Source organism: Nomascus leucogenys, unplaced genomic scaffold (assembly GCF_006542625.1).
Source record: "Nomascus leucogenys isolate Asia unplaced genomic scaffold, Asia_NLE_v1 Super-Scaffold_544, whole genome shotgun sequence".
In the NCBI taxonomy this organism is placed as follows: domain Eukaryota; kingdom Metazoa; phylum Chordata; class Mammalia; order Primates; family Hylobatidae; genus Nomascus; species Nomascus leucogenys.
The window spans coordinates 949,415-977,276 of NW_022095780.1; the positions used below are offsets into that span (position 1 = coordinate 949,415).

The 27,862-nt window shown below is 44.1% G+C and overlaps 1 pseudogene; it reads left to right on the forward strand.

Annotated features, from left to right (window-relative positions):
* The first annotated feature begins 730 nt into the window (after positions 1-730).
* On the forward strand, positions 731-16,169 carry LOC115833671 (annotated as a pseudogene).
* Positions 16,170-27,862: the final 11,693 nt, after the last annotated feature.

Here is a 27,862-nt window from a genome sequence, read left to right on the forward strand (position 1 = left end):
TTCTTTTTTAAAAGAATTGAAGGACCCAGTGACATCAACAGGAGGTGTCTGGGGGTAAGGAGAACAGAAAGGGGAGAGAAAAATCAAGACAACTCAAATAAGTTAAAATAGAAAGGAGGGGGGTCCAAAGCGAGGAAGGAGAAGTGGAGGGGACCAAGAAACAGGGAAAGAGCCTCAGAGACAAGAAGAAAAAGAAAAGAACATTTTGAGCAGCCTTGGAACTCTCTGTATAACTTGAGGAAGGGACAGTTTGCAAAACCAGGTCCTACCTGTTATGTTGTGTGTCTTATGCTTGATTTTTTAACACTAAAATAAAAACGCTCAGCAGACAGGATAGAATCAACATGGCAGTTTATGTCCCTGTTCTCAAGAACATCAGGGGGCTTTTGAGAAGCATTCGAGGACATTGGCAACTTTATGATAATTCATGTTTGTTCTGCCCCTCCATGCCTTTCATCTTTGTGTTTCTCTCTGTTCTTGCTTATTCACCAATCCCACCCAAGGCATTCAGGTGTATTATTTACTTCCTGAAATATGTGGCTCAAGTGTTTGTTCCACCAGCAGTGGCATAGGAGCACGTCCACATTGTCCTATGAGAATGAGAAGTCATTCTGGAGCACAGCTCTTCCCACACTCCGGGCCCACACACCCAGCCCCACTCCATCAAAGGAGCCCCGCTGCCTGCCCACCCACCCTGGGTGCTTTCTGGCTTGCAGTCCTCTTGGCAGATATGAGGCAATGATTGCTCCCATTTGTTGCCAGCCTTCTCCTTGTGGCCCTGCTGTTTCCAGGTAAAATGGAAAGGTGACCCGGGCTTGGGTGCCAGAATCTCTCTGCAATGGTCATCCGGGGTATGGGAGTCCAGGCTGGACAGGGAGAGATGAAGTCCTTGGAGCACGTATTCTTCGTGAAGCTTTGGGTACGAGTCTCTGAACTGGGTTCATAAATGGCACTCTGAATTGGCTGATGGCACTTGCTTCCCAGGGGAGAGGGTCCCTCCCCAACTCCATTTTCTTATCCTTTTAACAGTCCCCTTTCCCTTACAGAGAAGAACATTACATTTTAGGGAATCTTAACAACTGCATTAGTGGCACTTGAAATAAATTCTCTGGCTGCGCTGGCTTTGAGGAGGTGCTCAGACTCACTGTTCATGGCATACATTTCTTACAGGTCATTCACCTTCTCCTCTCTCTACACACAGGTGCATACAACGCATGTGCACAAATGTGCACACACATGGAATACTAGCACCCTTCCCAACTCCCCCACCCAATCACTCATGCTCACTCACCTGGTAGAGTGTAGGTACCTCATGCTGACGGGTCTGCCAGGTGGAGGCCTCAGAGCATCCTCAGCCATGTGTTTCCACTTGCACAGGATCCTCTCAAGCCAGACATGTGAACCACTCAGCCACTGAGGCTCTCAGAGAACTCGGGGAAGGAGCCCCTGGGCAAGGCACAAACGGGTCTCAGCTGCTACACCACCCAGTGAAACAGGACCTCTTACCACTGCACACATCACCTTACCAAGGTGAGTCAGGGACCAACACGTGCAACAAGTGCATCCACTGGGGAGATGTAGAGGGAACAAATAGATGGGAAGGTGTCTATGTGGTCGGGGTGGGTGAGCAGTCATTGCTTGGGGAAGACATGATGTGGGTGCATTGGGCTGCCCTGCCTGTCAGGGAGGCCACAGGGTCTCACAGCTTCCTCTGGGGCTGGATCACTGAGGGCCTCGTGGAATGTGGGAGTATTGAGGGGTCAAAAGGCAAATTATCTGAGGCCATGTCTGTAATTGCTGACTTCCTCCAAGAACAGGAGCCAGAGGAGACACTGGTGGAAACATGGCCTCCTGCCAGGTGACAGCCCCATGCCCTTAGCTTTGGAGGTCGTTCCCCTTCAAGGAATTTACTGAATACCTGCTAAGTTCCAGGTGTCCACTGAGGTCTGGGAAATGCTTCCCGAGAATGGGGGCAGAGAATAGACTGTATTGTCAGTCTACTCAGGCAAGGAGGTAGCAGGAAATGGCAAGGGACAGTTGAGCCCACAGCCACCCTTCTGGACTCTTCCAGAAAGGCCAGGCTTCTGGTCAGCCCCCAAATCCCTGGGCAGGACCAGCTTCAAATCCAGAAGGGCCTGGAGGAGCCTATAGTTTCCAAGATGCTTCTTTAATCCCAAGCTCATTGCTGATCCTAAGACAGGGAGAACTAGGTTAGCAGCTCAGTGGGCAACAGCAAGAAAGACAGGAGGGTGTTGGCAAATTGCTGTGACGTCCAGCAAATAAAGTCCTGCTGAATTTGATGCCTGCGGCATCCTACCCAACCTTCTATCCCTTTCTAATTGGCCCTCAGTTCCAAAGGACTCATTCATCTGGATCTCCTCCCAAGGGAAGGGAAAAAGAAAACTCAATTATTGCACAACAAATATAAACAGGTGCAATAGTAGGCATGTGTTAATTAGTCTTACAGTATTCCTATGAGACAGGATTATTCCTTCCTTTGGTTAAAGGAGATTTAGCAGGGCAGAGCTATATATCTGGAGTTGATGTTTCAGTTTGGAACTTGAAGCTATTAACTATGGAAAGCTGTTTCATATCCATGCCATCCCCACCCTGTCCCTCACAGCTGAAATGACCACTGTTTGATTGTGGAGATGGTCTTAAGAAGCTAATGTTGGATTTTTTTTAATGCAGAACCTGCATCAGATTTAAAAGTTGTCGACTGCAAGAGAAGTGAAGGCTTCTGTCAAGAATACTGTGATTATATGGAAACACAAGTAGGCTACTGCTCTAAAAAGAAAGATGTCTGCTGTTTACATTAAAACTGATGTCGCTGATATAGAAACAAAGCTCTGCCACTTACCTGTTCTCCTGGACCACGTTGTCCCATCAGGTGCAGGATTTTTGTGGAAGTGTCTGAGCAGCAGGGAGCAGAGGTATTGCCACTTGTGCCAGACGGTTCAAATATTTCATTGTGGCAAAATAAATGACAAAAATACTACCTGTGACCTTACAGAAGATGACTTAGCTTGACATGAACAGAATTTTCAAAATCACACAATTTGTGCTAGTAAATGCGGATATAATAAATTATTGGAAAGAATTCAAATAATTTGTTCTTTTATTTAAACACTATTTTTTGAATACCTACTTCTATTCTAGGTACTGTGCAATGGAGTCCATTCTATTCTAAGTACTGTGAAATGTAGTTAAGGTGTTAGGTGTGTGGTCAAACGCATTCTCCATCAGCCCCATTAGCTCCTATATGCAGGCCAGTTCAAAGCCCTGTTCTCTAGCAGCAGCTGAGACAGCGTGCAGGCAAATGCCTTCTGGGAGAGACTGGGAGCTGGGAATTACTGCCTGTTCTCTCTGTGCTAAACCCGGAAGAACACCCACTGGAAGTCCTCTTGTGCCCCTTTAAAACTACCCATTTGTTCTCTGTGGCCTTGGAAGTCACAAAATGCAGAGCCCCATTTGTGATCCGATGGTGCTGTGCAGTTCCAGGCTTTTGGTGTCCTGAACAAAGAACTGGATGTGATACTCAAATAGCAAAGCAAGCAGCAAAAGTGTGTGAAGCGCAGTATTACACTCCTGGAGAGGGGAGAGTGGGCTAACTCCTGCCAAATGAGATCAGCATGGCTTCGGTGTACCTTGGGTTTTTTTATGTGTTTTTTTTTCCTTCTCTTCGCAAGGCTGCCTGATCTTTAGCCGGTGCCTGCCTTTTGATTGATAGATGAGTTGCTTAGTTACTTTAGCCTCTGTGGGCTTGTGCGTTGTCTCCATCCCATAATTTTAAGTACATGCATAATAGGTAGTCCATATGCATGAGCTTTAATGAGCTGATTGTCATATGGCGTCCTGTTAAGGATAGTTTTTCTCTTTAATGTGCATGCCCATCGCTGAAGAGCTGCCCCTTCCTGGTTTGGTCTGGATCTTGCTGGCCATGGGGTCCTTGCTCTCTTCTTTATCTCACTTTTTGTTTTGGCTGCTTCACTTCTGCCTCTTATCTTGCTTCTTGCTCACCCACCCCTTCACCTTGCTTCTGTTTCTGCTTTTATTCATTCTACCCATTATCCAACTTCCAGTTTCCTCTGTAATTCTCCTGCCTCACATTCACTTCTAGAGATAAGTGATTTAGGAGCCAGTCCCCCAGGTGGCAGCTATAAAACTATGCTTGATGTATTCTCCTTCTAGGGAGAAGCTGGAGACCTGGATTTTTTGCTGGAGCTAGTTAAGAGGAGCAGACGCAGTGCCTACCTACCTATACCTCTGTTCAGGCTCCCACAGGTCTACTGTTCACCCTGCCCCTTTGGCTCCCAGATGCAGACCCAGAAGTCAACCCTCAAGCAGCAGATGGGAAAATGGTTAGATAAACCCCTTGCAGGTAGAAATCGGGAGGTGGGCATTTGCCTGCCTGCTCTGGCCCAAGCCTAGGGAGAGAGCTGCCAAAAGTGCTTGCAGGTGTGTGTCCAACCATCTCTTTGGCGTCTGTGGTTTAGGGAGACCTGCAGATGCCCAGCTCTATCAACCCCGAGCTGGGTGATTTAGGAGCCAAACCCCTGGGTGGGAAGCATAAAGGTCAGGGTACTATATGTGTGGTCCAAACCCTTCACTCCTCAGGGAGAAGCTAGGAGTTGGGACTTCCTTACCAATTAATTGTGAGGTGCTATGCCTGGGATAGGGATTGTGCTGGGAGTGTGTTTCAGCTCTTCCCACCTGTTTTCACATGAATATTTTCTCAGTTGCTTGACGTGTAGTAGTCTTTCAACTAGTCTTTGCCTTTCTCTCAGAAAGAACCGATCTGTGTGTTGTTATTTCTTTGGTATATCCGTGGAAGGAAGATAAGGCTGCAGCCTCTTATTCCACCATCTTGCAGATATCAGTCTGGCACACCCTTGATTATTGTGTAGTTGAGCATTTTTTCATTTGTTTATTGATCATTTTTTCTCTTCTGTAAAATTTAGTAGTTTTAGTGGGTTACTACTTTATTCTTTTTTTTTTTTTTGAGACAGAGTTTCACTCTTTTTGCCCAGGCTGGAGTGCAATGGTGTGATTTCGGCTTACCGCAATCTCCGCCTCCTGGGTTCAAGCGATTCTCCCAGGTTCAAGCAATTCTCCTGCCTCAGCCTTCCTAAGTAGCTGGGATTACAGGTGTGCACCACCACACCTGGCTAATTTTGTATTTTTAGTAGAGACGGGGTTTCTCCATGTTGATCAGGCTGGTCTTGAACTCCCGACCTCAGGTGATCCGTCCGCCTCAGCCTCCCAAAGTGCTGGGATTACAGGCGTGAGACACTGTGCCCAGCCAGGTTACTAGTTTATTCTTATCCATGTACATGTACTCCTTTTATATCTAACCTTACATATTCTTTCCTCCATCAATTATCTTCCCTTTGTCTGGAATGCCTCCTGCTTAAACCCCAGTTATCCTTGAGATATCCTCTCATTATAGTTCAACCATAATTTCCATGCTTTTCCCTTTTGTTCTCTACTTTGCAGATATTTATTTTTATATAAGTTTCTCTTTCTGTAGAGCCCTTCTACTTTTTTTACTATTTTTGGATTTTGAAGTTCAGTTATTAGATTTTTAATTATTTTTAAATAGTCTTATAAGTGCAAACAGTCTCTTTCTTAACGTGTGACTTTCTCATGGGATCTAATTCTCATTTTGCTGACCATAGTTTCTCAAATCTCATTAGGAATAAATACATATTGATTTTTTAAAAACTGCATTTTCCCATTGAAATCGCACATATTCCAGTTCAGTTAAGTCTCTTCCAGTTTTTAAAAGTGCCGACTTCACTTCTGCTAGTTTTACACTGACGGCTAACTTCTACTTGCTCATGCAGACCAGCTGTGGTGGGTTGCTTTGGTAGGGTAAGCAAGCAACTGAGAGGTGGCAAAGAATGAGTGTGGGTAGAATCTGCTGTTTGTCTTAAAATTTTCTGTAGGGTATCTCTACTTCAAAGAAGTTTCATAGATGTCTTTAATAAATAAATAGGGAAGAAATAATGATATTTGCCTAATCTGTCCATAAAATCTTCATCAGTGGTAATTATTTTAGGCTAAAGTTAATTAATAAACTGCACATCACAAAACTTTGAGCTCATTATTCTCTTTGCAGCTTTCTTTAATTCCCATAAATTAAAACTTCCTGCAAATATTGTTATGTATTAGATTGCTACAAAAGTAATTGTGGTTTTTGCCATTGAAAATCATGGTCAAAACCGCAATTACTTTTGCACCAACCTAAATATAATATCTGGGTAAGAATCAGGATCCCGGGGCTCAGTATAGGAAAGAAACTAGGTACACAGAGCCTTTTACAGAATGCCACCTTTCCAGGCTTTTTTTCTGAACAAAGATGTTCCTTAATCAATTTATATATGGGCACACTCACATGGGGCTGATACCCACGGATAACGAAGGTGTATGAAACTAGTCCTCACATACAAAACCAGAAGCACTGGTAACTTAAATAACCTCTTTGTAAAGCAATCTTAATATGTAGGTAAGACATAAAATACTTGTTCTCATTGTTTCAGTTATTCTGCTCAGAAATTATCCTAGGAAATAAAAAAACACTTTGAGAAACCAAAAAAAACTCTAAAAAGTTCGAAATGGAGCACTATATTAGCAAACTATAATACATCTACTCAGAGATATTTCATATTCCTTAGGTATAATAAATATAACACAGTGAAAAACCATTAAAATGCATAACATTTTCAAAATAATTATCTGTCCTAAAAATTATGATACCAATGTTCACATATTTGATATAAAATTAACAGTGAAAAGTATGCTTAAAAACAATAAGGTTTCTAATAATAAATTTGTTGGCGATTCTTAGATATTTGTACCTTTAAAAATACCATCAAGTTATTGCATTACTCTTAAATGTTAATATACATTTGTAAGAACAAAATTAATGTGCCTAAAAATATATATGTATATACAAAAATATCACTTAATTATAATCACAGACATTCTGTTGTAGACTTAAGTTGCACCCAGAAACTCACAGAGTTAACATAAGAAAGCACTTCCTAGGCAGTAAGATGAAAAGACTCCTTGTTTGTATAGTGGTGAGTAAAAAATAAATAAAAATTTTATAAAAAGGTGGTATGACATTAAAGCATGTTACCCAGGGAGATTTTGAAGCCTACCTTGGATTCATAAAAAACAAGTAGAAACTGATTTTTTTCCCTCTCATTCTTTGGTATTATAATATTTGCAGTGCTGGGTTGGGGACAAGGGGAGGGAGAGCATTAGGACAAATACCTAATGCATGCGGGGCTTAGAACATAGATGATGGGTTGATGGGTGCAGCAAACCACCATGGCACATGCATATCTATGTAACAAACCTGCATGTTCTGCACATGTATCCCAGAACTTAAAGTAAAATAAAATAAAAATAAATAAACATTACAGACATTAAAAAAAAATGTGCCATCCTGCTTGGAGACAACTGAGTCAGTATAATGGGTTCTCAAGGTCAGTCCTGAGTCAGCAATTCCATTAGTTATGCATTCTTTGTTCTCACAGCAGCTTTTTAGTACAGGCCCCTGAGGCCTGATGAGGTTTTATGGCCACCAGTCGTACCGCGGTGGGAAGAGGTCCTTAGACAGGAGCTTGATGTAGGCTGTCTCAGAACCCACTGCAGCACACCTGACTGCCTTGTGTTCCACTCTGCACGCCCACCTTCCACGCAGTGTCCTTCCCTCCCCTGCACCCCAGCAGCTTTCCTCGGGATTAGATCCTTCTGACTCATCCATTGCTCAGAGAGTCCCTGTTATCAGGAAGCCTGTCTTCTCTTCAATGCCTGAGGTCTGCAGGGCAAGAGACAGGTGGGCAGGCTCAGTCAATTCTACCCCGTTGCACCTCGTGTGACATAAGTAATGGGCGCTTCTAATCTTTTCTTCCTGTCCCTACGTGTGGTGGTCACCACAACCCTGCAGGCTTCACCTGCTCTCACCTGGCTTATTCTTACCTCTTTGGGTCATGGGAAATGACTTTCTGCACCCAGGGAATCTCCCTTAGTTGATAAGACCAAAATGGAAATAAATAATAAGACCAAAATGGAAAGTTAGTATGCCTTCATAAAGAGAGATTAAATTCATGAACGCAAACCCTGCCTCTTTCTTGAGAGACCAAGATAAATAAATAAAATCTGTGGAGCAAGAGGAGTAACATTAGCATTGTCCATGAGGATAAAAAAGTAGGGAGAACCCCCAGCTGACTTTTTCATCATCCCAAAAGGAGACACCAGTAAGTAGCCACTGGATTTGCCAGCTGTGCACATTTCATATATATGGAATCATACAATATGTGGTATTTTGTGCCTGGCTTATTTTACTTAATCTGAGATTTTCAAGGTTCCTCCATGTTGGAGAATGTGGCAGTACTTCTTTTCCTTTTGTGACCAAATAATATCGCATTGCATGGATGCGCCACACTTTGCTTATACATTCATCAACTGATGCACATTTGCATTGCTTCCACTGTTGACTGTTGTGACTAATTCTGCTATGAACACTACACTCATGTACAGGTTGCTGTTTGAACACCTATTTTCACCGCTTGTATGTATACACCTCGGAGTTGAATTGCTAGGCCATATTGGTAACTCATATTGTTTAACTTTCTGAGGAACTGCCAGACTTTTCCACAGCAGCTGCACCACTGTACATTGCCACCAGCAACATATGAAGTTTACAATTTCTCCACATCCTCAACAACACTTGCTGTTTTCAGAAATTTTGTTTTGTTTTGTTCCATTTTGAGATGGAGTCTTGCTCTGGTGCCCAGGCTGGAGTGCAGTGGCACGATTTCGGCTCACTGCAACTTCTGCCTCCCGGGTTCAAGTGATTCTCCTGCCTCAGCCTCCTGAGTAGCTGGAATTACAAGCTCCCACCAGCATGCCTGGCTAATTGCCCGGCTAATTTTTGTATTTTTAGTAGAGATGGGGTTTCACCATATTGGCCAGGCTGGTCTCAAACTCCTGACCTTGTGATCCACCCGCCTTGGCCTCCCAAAGTGCTGGGATTACAGGTGAGAGCCACTGCTTCTGAAGTTTTATTTTTTTATGACCACCCTAATAGATGTGAAGTGATATCTCATTGTGGTTTTGATTTGCGTTTTTCTAATGATTAATGACAGTGGGCATCTTTCGTGTGCTTGCTGGCCATTTGAATTTCTTCTTTGGAAAAGTCTATTTAAGTCCTTTGTCCATTTGTAAATGTGTTGTTTGTCTTTTTGTTGTTGAATTGTATCAATATTTTTTAAAACACAGAAACATTTTTTCTACTACCAAATGTTTGCAAACCCAAAGGTATCTTATCTTTCCTCTCTTCTCCTTACACTCTTCTTTTCCATTCATGAGTATGATGCACATCAGAATAATTATCTTGTGTGTTGGGACAAATTGAACTCTATTTCATTTCAAATCTGCAATTAGATGAACCTATGAACCTGTGACCAGATATTAACAGAATTAGCCAATAAGCTTGATTTCCTAGTTTGATTTCTTTGAAATGATATGCCTTATTCTTCAGAATTATCCACGAAATAGTTCCTTGGGGATTGTTTTCTGGGTCTGTGATTTGGAAATGGATTCAAGTCTGGAGGAGAAGGTACATGATAAAATTTGATACTATTAATTTATTTATCCCCCAAATGAATTTATTTTCCACCATAGTTTATTGTTTCCAACTATACAGAAATTTTCTTAACTATAATTTCACAGTGATTTGATTAGTGACTGTACTGCTAGAAAAAATATGCCATCCACTTTTACCTTGGATCCTTTCCAAATAAGGTGTAGTGTAAATAGAAAGAATGAATGTAAAGCATGAAATATGCATTTTATTGTTTTATCTATAAGTTATCTTAGTGACTTTTAAAAAATGACTCAAATATTTGAATATCCAAACTCAGTGTTTTTATCAAACAATTATTCATGTATCATACAGCCACTTTGTCCATGCACAGGTGCACAGGATACATTCAGAATTATCATTATTCCTTGGGACCCTTGAAGTTAGGGTATCATCTTGGTGTGGAAGGCAATTTCCCTAAGGGGCAAATGGAACTGCTTTCCTTTCTTTTTTTTTTAATGAGAGATTTCAGAGATGTCTTCAGAACAAATGCTCCACAGAGAAAAAATTTCACATTTTAATCAATTTTTTAAAGTACTGAGTTGGACCCTCACAAATATTCAAAACTACATTACAGTTACTTAGTACATGGCTAACATTTAAGGCAACTTTTTTTTTTTGGCAGAGGGTCAAAAGCAGCTTGGAGTGCCCAATTTCCAAGTCCTAACTTCAAAGGTGCTTTTGCAAGGTACAGAAAGGTCTGTGAGTCAGAGAGTCCCTGCCAGGGGACATTGTCCTGCTTAATCTCTCCAAAGGTGGAAAGTTCAAAACGAACACCTAGCCCCTTCCTCTTTGAGATGCTCGCACTGTTCGCCCATGCAGAAAGTCCAAGGCCACTGATTGATGTCTCTTTTTCAAAATCCATGTCTAGGTAAGACTCGTGGTGACATATGGTTGTTGTAGACAGGTTAAACAAGGCAGAAGACAGCTTGCAGAAAATATGATGAAGGTGCTCTGAAGAATAACAAAGCTCTGCAAGACATAACAAGTAACATAGGCAAGTCCAGAATAATATCTAGAGTCTGTAATTACCTACATAAAAATGGGGTATGTATTCATGTCTGCTTCCATACACATGGGGCACCTCTGGAAGTATTAATAAGAAGCTAATAGCAATTGTTCTGAAGCCCAGGGGGATAGGAGAGAAGACATCCTTCTCACTTGCCCCTTTTGCTTAAGAGAATTTTAAGGGAAATAATTCTAAGTGATGCCGGGACTAAAATCAAATAGGGGCAAAATGTGCAGCTTTATCAACTGTGTGTTTTAATACCACACATTATATAAACCCACACACAAAAATATCGTGTCCTTGCAGACTCTGTTTTCCCAACCCCCGGCATCCCAGAGCCCACAAAGCTCCCTCCGGCCCAGGATGACACAGCCCTGCTGTTGCCGGGGTCTCTCTGCATCCCTCACTAGACTGTCACCTCCAACAGTGGATAACTTCATCAAATGAGAGAAGAGCCTGTCATCTTCCCCCAGAGTAGACAACATCCTGGCTCTTCATAGATAGATGCATTTTGCCAAATTTTTGGAATAATGTGGTATGTTGTCTCTGTTTTTTTTTCTTTCAGCATAGCGTTTGTGAGGTTCATCCACGTTGTTGTACACATCTTCTTGTTTTTCTCTTCTTGTGGTGGTGTGGAAATACATTATGTGTTTTATTGTTGTCATAATCACTATTTGGTTGCATTCTCTTGGCTGCAAGGAACTATGCTGCAGTGAACGTTCGTGCACGTGTCTCCTAATGCACATGGGCCGATGTTTCTGTTGGTAGGGGAGTCATGTTGCTGCGAAATAAGCTATTTATCTGCGCAACTGTGGTGGACACCACAGCTTTCTGAAGGCAGAAAATATATCTTTACACAACCATGTCTCTAGCACCTAGCACGGCGCTTGGCACTAAGTAGCCACACCTCAACGTTGGTTCACTTTCCTCTTCAGTATTCATGTATGGAATTATTGGTTGATCCCTGCTTCTCTGCATATCAGGAAGCCAGTATATTTTTAGGCAGAAAGGGAAGAGTAGTCAGTAACCTTCTGCCCACAGCCTTACTCAGTAGAGCAGATAAATATGCTCATGCTGATCAGTATTCCCAAAAACCTATAAATGTCCCATTTTGTGCCTTCTCCGCTCCATTTCATTCCATCATTCATCATATTTGCTCTCCTTCATGGGAGGGCAGGGAGGCTCAATTTACCTTAAAACATGAAAGTCTTTTTTCTGTTTGCTGTTCTCTTTTGTTTGGTCCAAACAAACTCAGGTACATGTCTCCTGGTTAGCCCTGGGGAAGGTCGTGCAGGAATTCCATTTATGTGTGTGTCTGTATGGACAGTGTGTAGGTGTGTCTGTATGTTGGTAGTGGGTGCAGGTGGGCCACGTGGGGCTCAGCCTGGACAATTTTGATCTCCCCTGTGGAGTTTTTTAAAAGTTAAATAAGTGTTATAAAGATCTTGACACAAGACAAAGGGGTATGCTTGCTCTGATACAAGTGGCAAGCACTCACTGCAGTCTGAGAAAAGTTTTCAGAAGAAAGTTATAGTCATATGAATGTCAGAGCTGGAAGGGAATCAGAGATTGTCTATAGCAGCCCCATACTCTACAAAAAGTAAACCAAAGTCCAGAGAAAGTGTTAATTTAACACTGTGCAATCAATCTTTATGGTTATAGTAGGTCTTCGGACTTATAATATTCCCTCTGCTTGCACATATAACACATTTTACAGATGGGCAAGCTGAAGTGTAACCAGTTAAATGAGTTGTCTAAGGAGACATGATGAGATATTGGAAGAAGTAAGACCAGAATCCAGGTCTCCACGCTTCCAGGCTGGGGGCTCTTCTGTCTTGACTAAAGGTGGACCCCCCACCTTCTTCACTTTGCTGTCTCCTCCAAGCTGTGACAGGGCTGAGATGATACAGAATCAGAGATTAGACCCGGTTTGGAGGTTGGATGCTGTGCAAGAGTGTTTTCATAATCATGCAAGACCCACACTGTGTTGTTGTTGTTGTTGCTGCTGTTGTTGTTGCTGCTGTTGTTGTTGTTGTTTAAAGTCATTGTACGTGGCATTTCCAGATCTGACATAAGTAAGATCTTTCTTTCAACCGTCTCTTGCCCAATGTCCTGTTGTTATAAAAAATTTAGGTGGTCATTCGTGACTTACAAGCCCACAGGTCCTGGTGAGGAGAGAGGTTTTATTTTCTCCTTTTCATTGTAGGACATAAAACTAAAAATTGGGCCATAAGCTGAGAATGGGTTAATACTTCTAATTTCCTTAGAGACCAAGACCTGTCCCATTCTGGACCACTTCTGTTTTTCCAAAACTCCCTTTGCTTCCTTCTAGTGCACATCTCTCACCAGGAGGCTCAAGGACCCTGATTTAAGATCTGCATGGGCTTTTTAGGGCCTAGATGGGCCAGGTGAGCATCCATAAAACACACCCTATTGTCCTCCTGGCAATATTTCAGATATAAATTATTGTTCCTGTTTTAAAGCTAAGAAGTCAAAGTTCGGTTAAACTGGGACTTGTCCAAAAATACTTAGCATTGTCAGAATAAATAACCCTTGGCTGTGGGCTAGGGTCATCTTCTATTCTCTGCACTATATGAGTTAAATGTCAGCTCTCTTCTGTTGTATCCATAGGGGATGTTCCACCGGGAATTAGAAATACCATCTGCCATATGCAGCAAGGGACCTGCAGACTTTTTTTTCTGCCATTCTGGTGAGAAAAAGTGTGACATTTGCTCTGATCCCTGGAATAGGTGTTGCGTATCAAATACAGATGAAGAAGGAAAAGAGAAACCAGAGAAGGATGGCAGATCTGGGATCTAAAATATAAGCTCCTGGAAGGCAGGGATCTTGAAGTATCCCAAGGCCTTTAAAGGAATGTGTGGCTTGTAGTAGGTGTTCAATAAATATTTGTTGAATGAATTTAGCACCAAAGGTGAAGAGCTGATAAAAGCCTTTTTTTAACTTCCTTACTTCTCCATGTACTGCCTTTTCAAAGGGGTCTCAGAATTTTGTGATATTCCACTTTCCTTTCCTAGTCAAGGGAATGTCTCCTAAGTATCTGGAGATGGGAATAGACTAGAAACCAAGCCCCAAGCTGATTTTCAGAGGGACATAAACGCAGCCAATCTGCTGCTCTGTTTTCCACCTAATGACTTCTTTCTTACCACACCCAGCACTAGCCTTCTCCTGCTTATTCACCCAGATGGTAATGCACCTTATCCCTTTTCCTTTACGCCTCCTCAAGCAATAACACCAACAGGTCACATTTCAGTAGGACAGTATAGTTTTCAAGCATTTACTCTTACGCTATTTCAATTGATTAATACAACAAGCTGACAATGTGTATAATAAGGCGCAAGCGGGTCTATTTTAGGAATGAAAGAAAAATGAAAATCATCAGGTGAAGCACATTTCCCCCAGGCTAGCAATTCATAAATGGCATTCTTGATATGCCTATCAGCCAGCACTCATTCTTCTATGATCCTTCTAAAAAACATATTTCTGTGCAATTGGAGCAAGGCAGGGCCCCTGTTCATGGATATTCCTGAATGCTTAGCTGCCTTTTGCCTTTCCCTGGATCCTGCTTGAATTTGTTGAATACTAATTCCAAGAATAGTGAATGTTAATTACAGGTAATAAATGTAAAAAATAATAAAAACAAAAGTGCTGAAAGATAGAGACCACATGCCAAGCTTTTTCCCAACTGACAGGTGGCTTGGGAAGATGCTCTGTGTCCCTGTTTCTGTTGCTGCCTGAGTCCAGTGTGCTCCTGAATGAGCTGAGCTGCTTTAAAGAGCCCCCCAGAATGTACACTTTGGGGCTCCAGTCTCAATTCCCAGCTCAAGTTGCAATGAATATTTGGCATCATGCCTTTGGCCTCTCGCAGCCTCTTCTAAACTCACTCTTGTTTTTTACTTTTCTAAATACAATCAGACAGAGCCCTGGAAGTGCACAGAGTAAGTCTCTCTTAGGCACAGGCACCTCTGCAGGGCTCTCTGTCATGCCTCCAGAGGGGAGAGCCATTGTTCCATCCCTGAAGGGAATGACTTCCTGAAGGGCATTGGCCCCTATTAGCCTTGGCTCCGAGTGAAACGCAGCAAATGTCCAGGCCTCAGAACCGGCAGACACATTCTCAGCCAGGAGTGCCCCCAACCCACAGCAGGAGATCTATGTACCAGAAACACAAAATAACATGAAGGGCCACTGGGGGGCTGGAGCCTGGTTCCATAAGGATGGGACTTCTGGGCAGGTGCCGTTAGACAGCAGCCCCTTCTTTTGGCCTCATGTTCCTCAGAAATGAAATGAAGGAGCTGGGCTTGATCTCAGACCCCATCAGAGCACAGCAGCCTGGGGGTGTGGAAGCAGAACCTCACCCAAGGACCAAGGGGTCTCCACCAGGTGAGGTGGGGAGGATGGGAACCCCATCCCTCCCTGCCAGGGTGGTGCAAGTGAGAACACCCAGGGAGCCCTTCACAGAGCCCAGGGCCGGCCAGGAGGGCGCCCGCATGGGCCCTAGGCTCTGTTATTTAATAGTTTTAAGGCGGACCCTGGGCCTGGGCTGATCTAAATTGTGGAAAATGTTATCTCCCTCTTATGTAAAATTTCTCCAAAGGAAGTGTTCGTCCACCTGTAAGGCATGAAAAAAAAAAAAAAAAAAAAAACCTGGTACCTGTAGCATTGCCCAGCACAAAACAGGCTGCCAGGGAGTGTTTGCTGAGCCTTTCAGGAAGCAAACATGGAAGGGAAGAGAAGGGAAGGGGAGAGGAGGGGAGGGCAGAGGAGGGGAGAGGAGGCGGTGCAGACTCCTGGAGTCCTCAATGGCGAGCTCCGGAGTTGCTCTGTTCCCTTTTTAGTTTTTCTTTACTTTTTGACTGTTTTTTGTTCTTTATTTTCAATGTAAAGTGTCTCTGTGAGGCCTGAGAATGAATCTGACTGGATCAGCCCAGAGACAAAATGAGCCCCCAAAACTGGGGCTTACATTCTTGTTCCGCCCCTCTGGGATATTGGGCAGACCTCCATAGCATCCCTATCCCCGTCTGTAAAGTGACAGGATTGAACTCAGTCCTAAAATGTCCTGGCGTGCTTCTAAGACAGAATCCCCAAAACGCTCTTTTTCAAAGCCTGAAAGGCCTGGGCCAGGCAGGCATCCCGGCAATACCAAAACCTAAAACGCGGGGGCGCGCTGCCCCACAGTGCCTGCAGATGGGATTTTTTTGACCACTTGTTCTGAAGCTGGGCACTGGGCTAAGGACAGGAGCAGCTGAGGTCACCGCAGGGGAGAGCCAGGGGCCCAGGTTACCAATGCTTCTGGCCTGAAGGTCATGGCACTGATTACAGTGCCTCATTCGTCTCTGCCCTGCACAGGGTACCACTCACGCCAGGGGTGTGGAAATGAATTAAGTTCAGACTGAATCCGCCGGCATATTTATTGAGGCATTGTTGTGCATCTGCTCTTATTTGGGGACAGGGACAGGCCAGCAGCACAGACAACGCTGTGGATAAGGAGAGTAGAGCCTCCCTCTTCCCGCCTCCTGTCTTCTGGAGTTGTGACTGCAGGGTGGCCCAGGCGGATCGGCCTCAGAGTCCAGAAGGCAGCTCTCTGCAGCAGAAGAGCAGGAGCCTCACCCACGGTCTGTGGCTCTGACTAAGCCTGGGCTGCCTCTCGGCTGTGCTCCGTGGACTGGCTCCCACGGAGATCCATGTGGGAGACCGGAGTATGATCCTCAGTGTGAGGACAAATAAAAGTAGTGATTGTGTCCACCCCATCCTGCCCTCAGTCCAGATCTGTTTTCAACTTGAGGATTCACCTGCCTTGTCCTTCCTAAGACACCTTCAGCCTGTGGTCAGGGGAAGCTGGGAAGAGGTGCTGGGAGACACAGGACATTGCAAGTTGCTTCCCTGGCTGGCACTCAGAGGTGCGTGATCCCTCTGCCCACCCCAGGAAAGGCAGAAGGGTGCCTGGTGGTGGGCCGGAGCTCCAGCCAGTCGGCAGGGGCGGAAGGACTAGATCTGGTCCAATGGGGGCCCAGGATGTTTTTCTTGGCAAATCCTCATACTTGCCACGTGGCTCTTTCTTCTGAGATAAGTATGATCATCTCCACTGTATCTCTAAGGAATCAGCTTCCTGAGATGACACAGTAACCAGAAATGACAGAGCTCTTCCCTCCTCGTACTCAAATCGGCTCGAATTTCAACCCCAATCTGAAGCTTTCCTGGCCCTCTCCCCGCATTCCTGCCTGGCATTATCAATTGCTCTACATCTCTGCCCCTCAGACACTTTGGTGCATCCTATCATAGGGTCTTGTCACTCTGTTGCTATCATTTATTTACATATTTATAGTCCTCCCACTAGACCTTGAGCTCCTCAAGGACAGGACGGGTACTCATAAATACTCATATTTACATCTTTAGTAACCAGTGAAGAACAATAAATATGAAATAGAGGAAGGAATGAGTGAATTAACCTAAGCCTCAAACACTGGTCTTCTTCAGTGCACCACTACTGTCCTTTTTAATCCAAGCTCTGGGGCAGATTTCACCAGGGGATGCCGGGAAATCCCACTGTGACCATGGCCACATCCTAGTCAGAGCCTGAAGGCTGCATCCCTGTCTTATCTCTCACGATCCCCTGGTTTCACCGCCTTTTCCTCTCCTCATTCCAGCCACTCCCCCTCCCATTGGGGTACTTGTCTCTAAAATCCCATCAGAAGGTGGGGCAAAGCCTTTATTAGCTCTCCTTTATTATAGGGCCTCACAAAAGAACTTGTAACCCCTTCATTTTCAGGGTCTTAACACTTACCCCACGGGAGGCGGCAGAGCTAACAGGGAGGTTCAACGTGTGGGGGCTGGAGAAGTGAAGAGCCCCCTGGCCCCTGAGTCTCCACACTGAGCATCTGCTTCTGACAGCATGACAAGTGCACCCTCTGTCCCTCCCTCATGGAATCATAGAGAGAAAAGGGAGCCAGGACGTCATTAAATAAAGCCATGCCCCAGTGAGCCTCATGGCATCCTGGAAAAAGCCCTGAACAAGGAATGAAAATGCCTGCATCCTTGTCCCATGTCTGCCGTCCTTGACCTCACTGAGCTTTGGCCCTTCCTTGGTAATTTGAACACACCTTGTGTGCTCTTTGATTCTGAAAACAAAGGATGCAAGAAATTCCCTGTGAATCATACAGTATTGGGACTGTATAGGTGATTCATTTCATTATCTAATATTTGAATCTTCTTGATTCAAATAAGACACAGCTGGAGGCATCACGCTACCTGACTTCAAACTATACTACAAGGCTACAGTAACCAAAACGCATGGTACTGGTACCACAACAGAGACATAGATCAATGGATCAGAACAGAGCCCTCAGAAATAATGCCGCATATCTACAACTATCTGATCTTTGACAAACCTGACAAAAACAAGCAATGGGAAAAGGATGCCCTATTTAATAAATGGTGCTGGGAAAAATGGCTAGCCATATGTAGAAAGCTGAAACTGGATCCCTTCCTTACACCTTATACAAAAATTAATTCAAGATGGATTAAAGACTTACATGTTAGACCTAAAACCATAAAAACCCTGGAAGAAAACCTAGGCAATACCATTCAGGACATAGGCATGGGCAAGGACTTCATGTCTAAAACACCAAAAGCAATGGCAACAAAAGCCAAAATTGACAAATGGGATCTAATTAAACTAAAGAGCTTCTGCACAGCAAAAGAAACTACCATCAGAGTGAACAGGCAACCTACAGAATGGGAGAAAATTTTCACAACTTACTCATCTGACAAAGGGCTAATATCCAGAATCTACAATGAACTCAAACAAGTTTACAAGAAAAAAACAAACAACCCCATCAAAAAGTGGGCAAAGGACATGAACAGACACTTCTCAAAAGAAGACATTTATGCAGCCAAAAAACACATGAAAAAATGCTCATCATCACTGGCCATCAGAGAAATGCAAATCAAAACCACAATGAGATACCATCTCACACCAGTTAGAATGGTGTTCATTAAAAAATCAGGAAACAACAGGTGCTGGAGAGGATGTGGAGAAATAGGAACACTTTTACACTGTTGGTGGGACTGTAAACTAGTTCAACCATTGTGGAAGTCAGTGTGGCGATTCCTCAGGGATTTAGAACTAGAAATACCATTTGACCCAGCCATCCCATTACTGGGTATATACCCAAAGGAATATAAATTATGCTGCTATAAAGACACATGCACACATATGTTTATTGCGGCACTATTCACAATAGCAAAGACTTGGAACCAACCCAAAAGTCCAACAACGATAGACTGGATTAAGAAAATGTGGCACATATACACCATGGAATACTATGCAGCCATAAAAAATGATGAGTTCATGTCCTTTGTAGGGACATGGATGAAACTGGAAACCATCATTCTCAGTAAACTATCACAAGGACAAAAAACCAAACACCGCATGTTCTCACTCATAGATGGGAATTGAACAATGAGAACACATGGACACAGGAAGGGGAACATCACACTCCAGGGACGGTTGTAGGGTGGGGGGAGGGGAGAGGGACAGCATTAGGAGATATACCTAATGCTAAATGACTAGTTAATGGGTGCAGCACACCAACATGGCACATGGATACATATGTAACAAACCTGCACATTGTGCACTTGTACCCTAAAACTTAAAGTATAATAATAATAATAATAATAGAAGAAATAAATAAAAATCAAAGTAAAAAAAAGGACAGAGCAAATGTGATTTTAGATTGTTGTCAACCTGGAAAGAGTACATATTGCATTGTGACATCATACAGGTGGAGTAATTTAGTGACTAAACTACACACATGCAGATACATGTACACATTTACACATAGTGTCTCACTATGCAATTATAGTCAGAATGGATATTTTGTTTGTTTTTTTGAGACTGAGTCTCACTCTGTCACCCAGGCTGGAGTGCAATGGTGCAGTCTCGGCTCACTGCAACCTCTGCCTCCCAGTTTCAAGCGGTACTCCTGCCTCAGCCTTCCCAAGTAGCTGGAATTACAGGTGTGCACCACTGCACTTGGCTAATTTTTATATTTTTAGTAGGGACAGGGTTTTGCCATGTTGGCCAGCTGGTCTCAATCTCCTGACCTCAGGTGATCCACCCTCCTTGGCCTCCCAAACTGCTGGGATTACAGGCGTCACCCACTGTGCCCGGCCCAGAATGGATTTTTAAACCACCCATGCATGAGCCAATCTCCCACATAAGCTCAATGTCTAAACCTTTTAGAGTTGGTCTGGGCTCTTCAGATCAAGGCAGTCAGGCCTGTCCTGCCACCTCTTGGGATCCTTGAATGCGAATAATTGTCACAGAAAGATGAGGCTCTTGTCCTGCCACCCATCTCTGAAGGTGATTTATTACCACCAAATCCCACCCCCATGACAATGCTGTACTGGGGGAGATGAGCAGGTCCATCCCACTGAAACTCCTCCAAGCCCCTTTCCTTCCTCACATGAGGCAGAGACGGGCAGCATAGCTCTCCCAGGCTGATTATCGACCACCTGAAAATGGCTGTCTGCTAAGATACTGCAACAATAAAAGGATAAGATGGATTTTTAACAAAACAAAGAAGGAAACCTTTCAAAATACTACTCTTGCAGGGCCATAGGCTATGGGCTTTAACAATAACACTGCAATAACTCAGAATACTAAAATTCCTCTCTTGGAATTGCCTTCCACATGCCCCGCTATGCACACAAATAATGTCATCTGCTTGGAATGAACCTAGTCTACCATTTCTCAGCCAAGGACACCTGGACATTAAGAAATTCACCCAAAATTATAAAAGAAATTCACCCAAGGTCCTCAGCTTCCTCCCTCACTCTGGGGAGAAGCAAGGGTCTGCCACACTGAGAAGACCATAAACGGCATCTCTAAAATCCTGATGGTCCTCTGGATGGTGGGATGCCAGAGGTTCAAGCTGTTTCCAGGATTCCTCCCCATGGGGATGCCACGTGTGTGTTAGATCACCTGCAGGTGACTTCACTGGAAGCTTAGTTACAGGTCTCACCTGCAAGTAAACATGTGCCTGTCCTGCCTAAATCTGAGAATGCACACAAAGAGTAGCCCACCTCATAAACAGGCAGGCAAGGGCTTGGTGGTCACTGTGGTTACCCAGAGGGAGGCCCCTAGGATGGGACACAAGCACCAGTAGAGACAAGGCCCAGGCAGAAGCAGAGCTCAGGCCAGATCTGCCCAGAATACAGGTATGGAAGAACTCTGCTGCTATACTCCCAGGGGCCCAAGCACCTCCTGCAGGTAGACCTAGCACCACCTCTCCCAGCTCCTTGGAGCTTACTGAATGCTTTCTCCACTCCAGCTTCTATGCCGAGCACTGCCCATGCGTTGATCCCAGGTCATCTATGGAGTGGCATGAATATGTCTACACTGCAGATGAGATACTTAAGACCCAGAAATGTGAAGTCACTTACCCAGAGCCACACAGCCAGGAGCCAGCAGACTTTTACTATGTCTATTTTAAGGTTCAAGGGGCATGTCTGCACGGAGGAAGTCAATGGTGGACCCAGATGGGCCCCCAACCTGGTGCACTTTCCCTTATGCCACATGGTTCCTATGCCATCAAATATAGGAAACATGCTGTTCACCCACAATGTCACTTCTAGCTCTCCCTCTCCATAAATAGTGCTTGTGACAACTACTGTGGTCATAGCAATGTTAACAGAAGACAATGCATTAAGAATTGCCTTTTTATATTTTGCACTTGATCTGCAATGAAGTGGTTATTATTACTTGGACATGAAGAAATGGAAACTCACCCAAGTTAAGAAACTTGCCCAAAAGCACACAACTGGTAAAGTGGAAGAAAGGGGCAGAGTCTCCTATTCTCGCTGTGGTGGGAATGTGTGAAAGGAGTTTGGGGTTTCTGCCAAATGTGTGTATTCCTGGATTTGGGCAAGGTGGAAAATGACTTGTGGGCTTTGCTCCATGCTGCTCTGGGAAGCCGTCTCAAGGTATTTCAGAGCTCACCTCAAGATTAAGAGACAAGGGACCGCTGCCCTGTCTCAGGAGAACAGAAGCAGACAGGAGCCTTGCAAGATGGTCCTGGAAGGAGGGAGATTTGTGTCTGTTCAAGCAGTGGGTATTGGGAGAAGGTGGTGGATGATTTTACACTCAAAAGTCTCCATCCCTTTGATCCATGTTAGCATAGCAGGCTTCTCCTCCTGTCATTTGAACTTCCAAGGAGAAGTTTGAATCCATTGTTCATATTTCCTACTCAAAAAAATAAATGGAACTAGAGGCACAGTTCCATGCCTCTAGACACTGGCTTAAGCCTGCTGTCAGGCCTTGAATTGCCAGCTTCTCATATCCCAGGACTCCAGTGCAGGGCTGCAGGGTGAGAGAAGGGTCAGGCTCAGGCATGAGACCCATCACTACAGCAGGCTCCCCTAGTCCCTGAGTGGGTCTGCATGGTGCAGAAAAGCAACAGAGAAGCATAAACTCGATGTAGCAGAGTGAACTGGCTTCCTTCCTATGGTGGGATCCTGGGTACAGCATGGAAGCTGAAAATGACAAGTGGGAAAGACTCGATGAGCAAGCACAGGGAGGCCAGCAGAGAGCAAAGCCAGGTCCCAGGCCCTGGGCATGGATTCAGCAACTGGTTTTGGTCTAAAAGCAAGATGGAAACATCACAACCAAAGCCAGGTGGCCCGTAAAGGGGCGATGAGCACCAGACAGGAAAGAGTTCAGGAGCCTCCCTGACGCTGAGCCTGGTGCTCCCAGGCCTCCCTAGGTACCAGGCTGACTTTCCTGAAGCCTAGTCTGACCCCCGTATTGACTGCCTAAACCCCATCACAAGCTGCTCACTGTCCTCCTGCTTAGCCCCAAACTTCCCAATAGAGTCTCCAAGACCCCTTGTACAGAAGCCCCTGCTAAACTCCCCAGCCAGAACTGCTACTTTGTTCATCTCCAACCAGCCCAAAGTATTTTTTCTTGTTGTTGTTTTTTGAAACAGGGTCTCACTCTGTTGCCCAGGCTGGAGTGCAGTGGCACTATTACTGCTTATTGCAGCCTCCACCTCCTGGGCTCAAGTGCTCCTCCCGCCTTAGCCTCCCAAATACCTGGGACCACAGGCATGCACCATTGCACACTGCTAGTTTTTTTAGGTGTTGAGCCACCACTTCCAGCCCCAAGGTATTTTAAATTCCTGAACTCATATGCTTTTTTATTTTCCAGTTTTGTACCCTCTGGTTCCTACACCTGGGGCGTTGCTCACATTTTCCCCTATTCACCCTTTAGGTTGCAGCTCTGACTACACTTTCTCTGGGAAGCTGACGCTCAGGCCCGAATGTGGCTGGCTGCCCCTCCTGTGACTCCTCCACTGCTGGGTCCACTTGGAGCTGGAGTCTGTCACCATGCAACTACCTCCTGTGTTTGCTGTCCTCTACAGACCCTTGTGCTACCCAGCGCCTGTGACCTGTGCACCATTTATTTTCCTGAATATTTAGCTCGATGCCTATGTTTGTGGAAAGAAGGAGGAAACAGAGGGAGGAATGAAAGTGGGAGGAAGGAAGGAAGAAATGAAGGAAGGAAGTTAAGGACTAGCCCAGTGGCTGGCACCCGGAAGAGTGACAGATCAGCCCCACCAGTATGTGGGGAAAATCAAAGGGACTCTGTCCTCCCTTCCTGCCTCCCAGTTGACTCAGCACCTAGATCCTGGGTGGGGGAGCCCATGGAGGGAAGCATCAGCTGCAAGGCCGGGTAGAGGGGCAGCAACAGGGGGACCAGGTGACAAAGAGACTCTCAGCCTCTCTGTAGGATTGACCAGGCATGTGGTAGTGCCTGGAAGTGGGGAAAGTTGCTACAGCTGAAGAAGTCCTGGAAGGCAGCATTTTGGCATCATTGTGCTTCTCCATCCTTCTTCCTCTAAAGGGGGGTATGTATCTATCCAATTCCTCCCACAGGACTCGTGTCCTCCTCCAGGTGAGGAAAGCCTGGCAGACTCTAGCATGACTGGGAGTAAAGGTGACTGGGCAATCTCAGCACCAGGAATGCACATTCACACCACGAGACAGGGCAGGGGCTAGGTCCGTTCCTGGCAGGGGGATGCAGCAGCCTCGGGCTTCCTGGAATTCACATCTGCCTGACCAGCTGATGGCAGAGAGTCACGGCGACTCACAGGACTGAATATTCAGCTGCGATGTCTGATGCTAGGTGTGGTGCACGTCATAGGTGAGCAAAACCAAAGGAACTGGAAAAGCTTCACATTTGAGTTTAGCGTTATCACTGAGTTGTTGTTACAGGGAGGAGCCTGAGGTGTAGATGGTATTAGCTACAGGCCAGGTTGTGTCTCTAAGCCAGATGAGTGTCCTCATCCTTAAGGAGTCATCTTCCTCTAATCCTGTGGTTCTCAGCCCCATCTCGGCTGCTTTTGAAAATTAAATATTACGCCAAGGCACCTCCTGCAGTGACCTGACTTCCTTGTCTGGGGTGGATCTTTAGCTGTTTTTATTAAGATAGCTCATTGTGCTCATTCTGCGTCCAGAGCTCAGAACCATTGCTTGAAGTACAGAGTTGTGGTTCTTCCTGAACAAAGTGTTTCTGAGTCCTCCTATGTGTTGTGAGCATTGCCCAGAACTGAGGCCCTGCTGCGGGTCATGGTCTTCTGCTGTGGTCACCTCCATGTAAAAGGTGATGCCCTCTCTCCAGGAGCTCACAGGAGGGTTGCAGTGGACCACAGTGACCCTCCCCTGACCACAAGTTCCTTCAAACTCCCTCACACTTTTGTATGAGACCTATGCAGTACAAACAGAACATTTTACCAAAGTTTCTGGTGATTTCATATAAGAAGGGCAACAAATTAAAGTCTGGAAAATTTATGCTTTTCCCAGATTCCAAAAGGGAAGTTTCTTTGCTTAGGTCCTTTAAAAGGCCAGTGGGCTCTTTCATGTTCCAGCCTCAGTCTCTTGACCCCAAGTTGTCCTCCTCCTTCATTCACCCTCCTTCTCTCCTTCACTGCTTGGGAGTGCAGTCTTGCTTCACTGCTCTCCTTCACTACCTCCCTCCCACCTGCCAGCAGTGAGGACACCACTTTATTGTTCCAGCACCTCTTTCCCTTCGCTTAAACAGGCTGAAGCAGTCACTGAGAACAGCAGCAGGAATATCATGGGTATCTAGTGACACCCAAGCTCCAGAGAACATTAAGCCTGAGGGGCTGAGCTCTCCAAAATGCCTTGTCTACTGGGTACTGGTCCAACCCTCAGGCTGTCTCCATGCATGCCCACGAGGGTGAGTGCAGACAAGCTTATTTCTTAGCTCATGAACCTGTTAGATAGAACATCTGTAAATCTCCCCAGAACAAATGTTAGGTTCTGAGGACTGTATAGTCTCAACCCCAAGTGAAGAAAGAAATATTTCCCGATTACTGAGATGCTTCTCACTTCCCCAAGAGCTAGGATCTCATTGTTCACCAAAGTAGCATTTGATTTCTTTCCTGCTCCACCTCATGCCTTCTTGGATCATTAAGGCACACTGTCACCCTCTTTTTCTATCTCAGGAGGTGTTGAGACTGGATTCTTCAAGTTAGGATCAAATTAAATAATTTTTCTGCCTGGAAAATAGCAAAAAAAGGTAAGAAGAAGTTGGAACCTTGAAAAAAGAATAAATAGAATGCAGGGTAGGGGAATAAACAGCTATCTCATTTATTTGGCTGAGTAGCCTTTATGGAAATAAAAAGAGAGGAAAAGACTTCCTTTGCAAAGAGGCTGTCCCCAGAAAATGGAGAAATGCCAAAAACCACCTCTGTGCACATGCTTATATCAGAGATGATTAGAGAAGAGGAGGGTATTGATTTCCACTCCTATAATCTTCCATCTCCAAAAACTAGATAAAGAGATTTCAATATGTTTTGGAGAGAAACTAAAACACATTTTTGGTTTGCCATTGCACAGAATGGCATGAGGAACTCATAGCTTGACTTAAAGAAGATGCCCAGTTTTGAGGTTGAATTAATGGGCAACTGCTCAAAGATGTGATATTCTTAAATATACTCTGAGATCTGAAGTTAAGAAATAGAAAAAAATAGTACATTGATTTTATAAGCAAAGGAACTACAAACACTAAAGAAAAACAATTAACAACATGACAATAGTAAGTCGTTACCTATCACTTTGAATGTAAATGGATTAAATTTTCTAATCAAAACATGTAAAGTGGTTGAATGTATCAAAAAGCAAGGTCCAACTATATGCTCTCTACAAGAGACTCACTTTAGTTAGAAGGCCTCACATAGGCTGAAAGGAAAGGGATGGGAAAAATATTCCATGCAATTGGTAACCAAAAAGAGCAAGAGTGGCTGTTCCTACATCAGATAAAAGAGACTTTAAGTCAAAAACTGTAACAAGAGACAAACAAAGTTATTATATAATGATAAAGTGGCCAAGTCATCAAGAAAATAATACAATTATAAATACGTAAAGCAAAGATTTACAGAACTGAAAGGAGTAACAGCAATTCAGTAATAGCAGAGACTTCAACACCCCACTTTCAACATTGGATAGGTCATCTAGAAAGAAGCACAGTAAAGAAACAATGGATTTGAACAACACTAAAGACTAAATGGACCTGACAGATGTATACTGAACGTTCTATTCAACAGCAGAACATACATTTTTCTCAAGGGCACATAGAATATTCTCCAGAGTAGATAACATGTTAGGCCACAAAACAAGTTAATAAATTTAAGAAGATTAACATCATATGAAGTATGTTTTACCAACCACAATTGTGTGAAACTAGAAATGTGTGTGTATGTAGAAGTGTGTGTCTTTTTCTGTAAAGATGGAGGGATAAGATGTATTCTAGATGTGAGGAAGAGAGAGAAGAACATAAGAGCTCTAATGTTCTAACATAAGAATATGTGGCTCTGATCTGGGATTTCCCTGAAGTTTGTGTCAGCGGGACTTGTGGATCTAGATATTATGACATCACAGAACTTCGCAAAGGCCATATTGAACTAAAAATTGTCCAGCGTCCTGGACCCAAGATACAACCTGATGGTAAAAGAACATAATTTCTCTGTTTTAGGGAAGATCTCAAAATAAAATCAAGCATCATTCAAGTGGTTCCCCAAAGTCCATCAGAGCCAGGCCAGTGAGAGATAATAAGGAATTGGGTACTGCAGTGCATTGGAGCACTCATATTCTATGTAAAGAAGCTGTCCCCAACCTTTTTGGCACAGGGACTAGCTTTGCAGAAGACAATTTTTCCATGGACCAAGGTGGGGGAGATGGTTTTGGAATGATTCAAGTGCATTACATTTATTGTGCACTTTATTATCACATTGTAACCTACAGTGAAATAATTATACAACTCATCATAGTGTAGAATCAGTGGGAGCCCTGAGCTTGTTTTCCTGCAACTAAAGAACTCTATCTGGGGGTGATAGGAGAGAGTGACAGATCATCAGGCATTAGATTCTTATAAGAAACATGCAACCTAGATCCCTGGCACACACAGTTCACAATAGGGTTCACACTCCTATGATAATCTAATGCTGCCACTTATCTGACAGGAAGTGGGGCTTAGGTGGCAAAGCAAGTGATGAGAAGCAGCTGTAAATACAGATGAAGCTTTGCTCACTTGCCTGTCGCCCACCTCATGCTGTGTGGCATGGTTCCTAACAGTCCAGGGACTGGTACTGGTCCATGGCCCAGAGGTTGGGGACCTGTGATGTAATGGGACAAGAGATTTTTGGATAAATCTTAGTGTTACATGTAGAAATGTCAGCCCTGGTGGTTTAACCATTGAATTTTTCTGAAGAAGTCAGAAAACTGGATTTTTATACAAAATTTTTAGTTTTTTAAATGTTGACACCTAATTTCAAAATACATTGATGGACTATATTTTACTCATGGGTTTCCAATTCAAGACTCTGGTTTAGATGCAGGAATCAGCTTGACTCAATTCAATGAACCATGAAGACTTAGACCTGTAATGACCTCAGAAATCCATGATTCCTTTCCCTTTTGTAGGCAGAATAAAAAATGGAAGGGCTAGACTTGGTCAACAGTTAGCCTAAATTTACATAGTAAATTTGTAAAAAAAACTGGGACTGAAACATAGGTCTCTAAATCTCTTCCATTCTTTGCACTATACCTCACTATATTAGTTATTCATTGCTACATAACAAATTATCCCAAAACTTAGT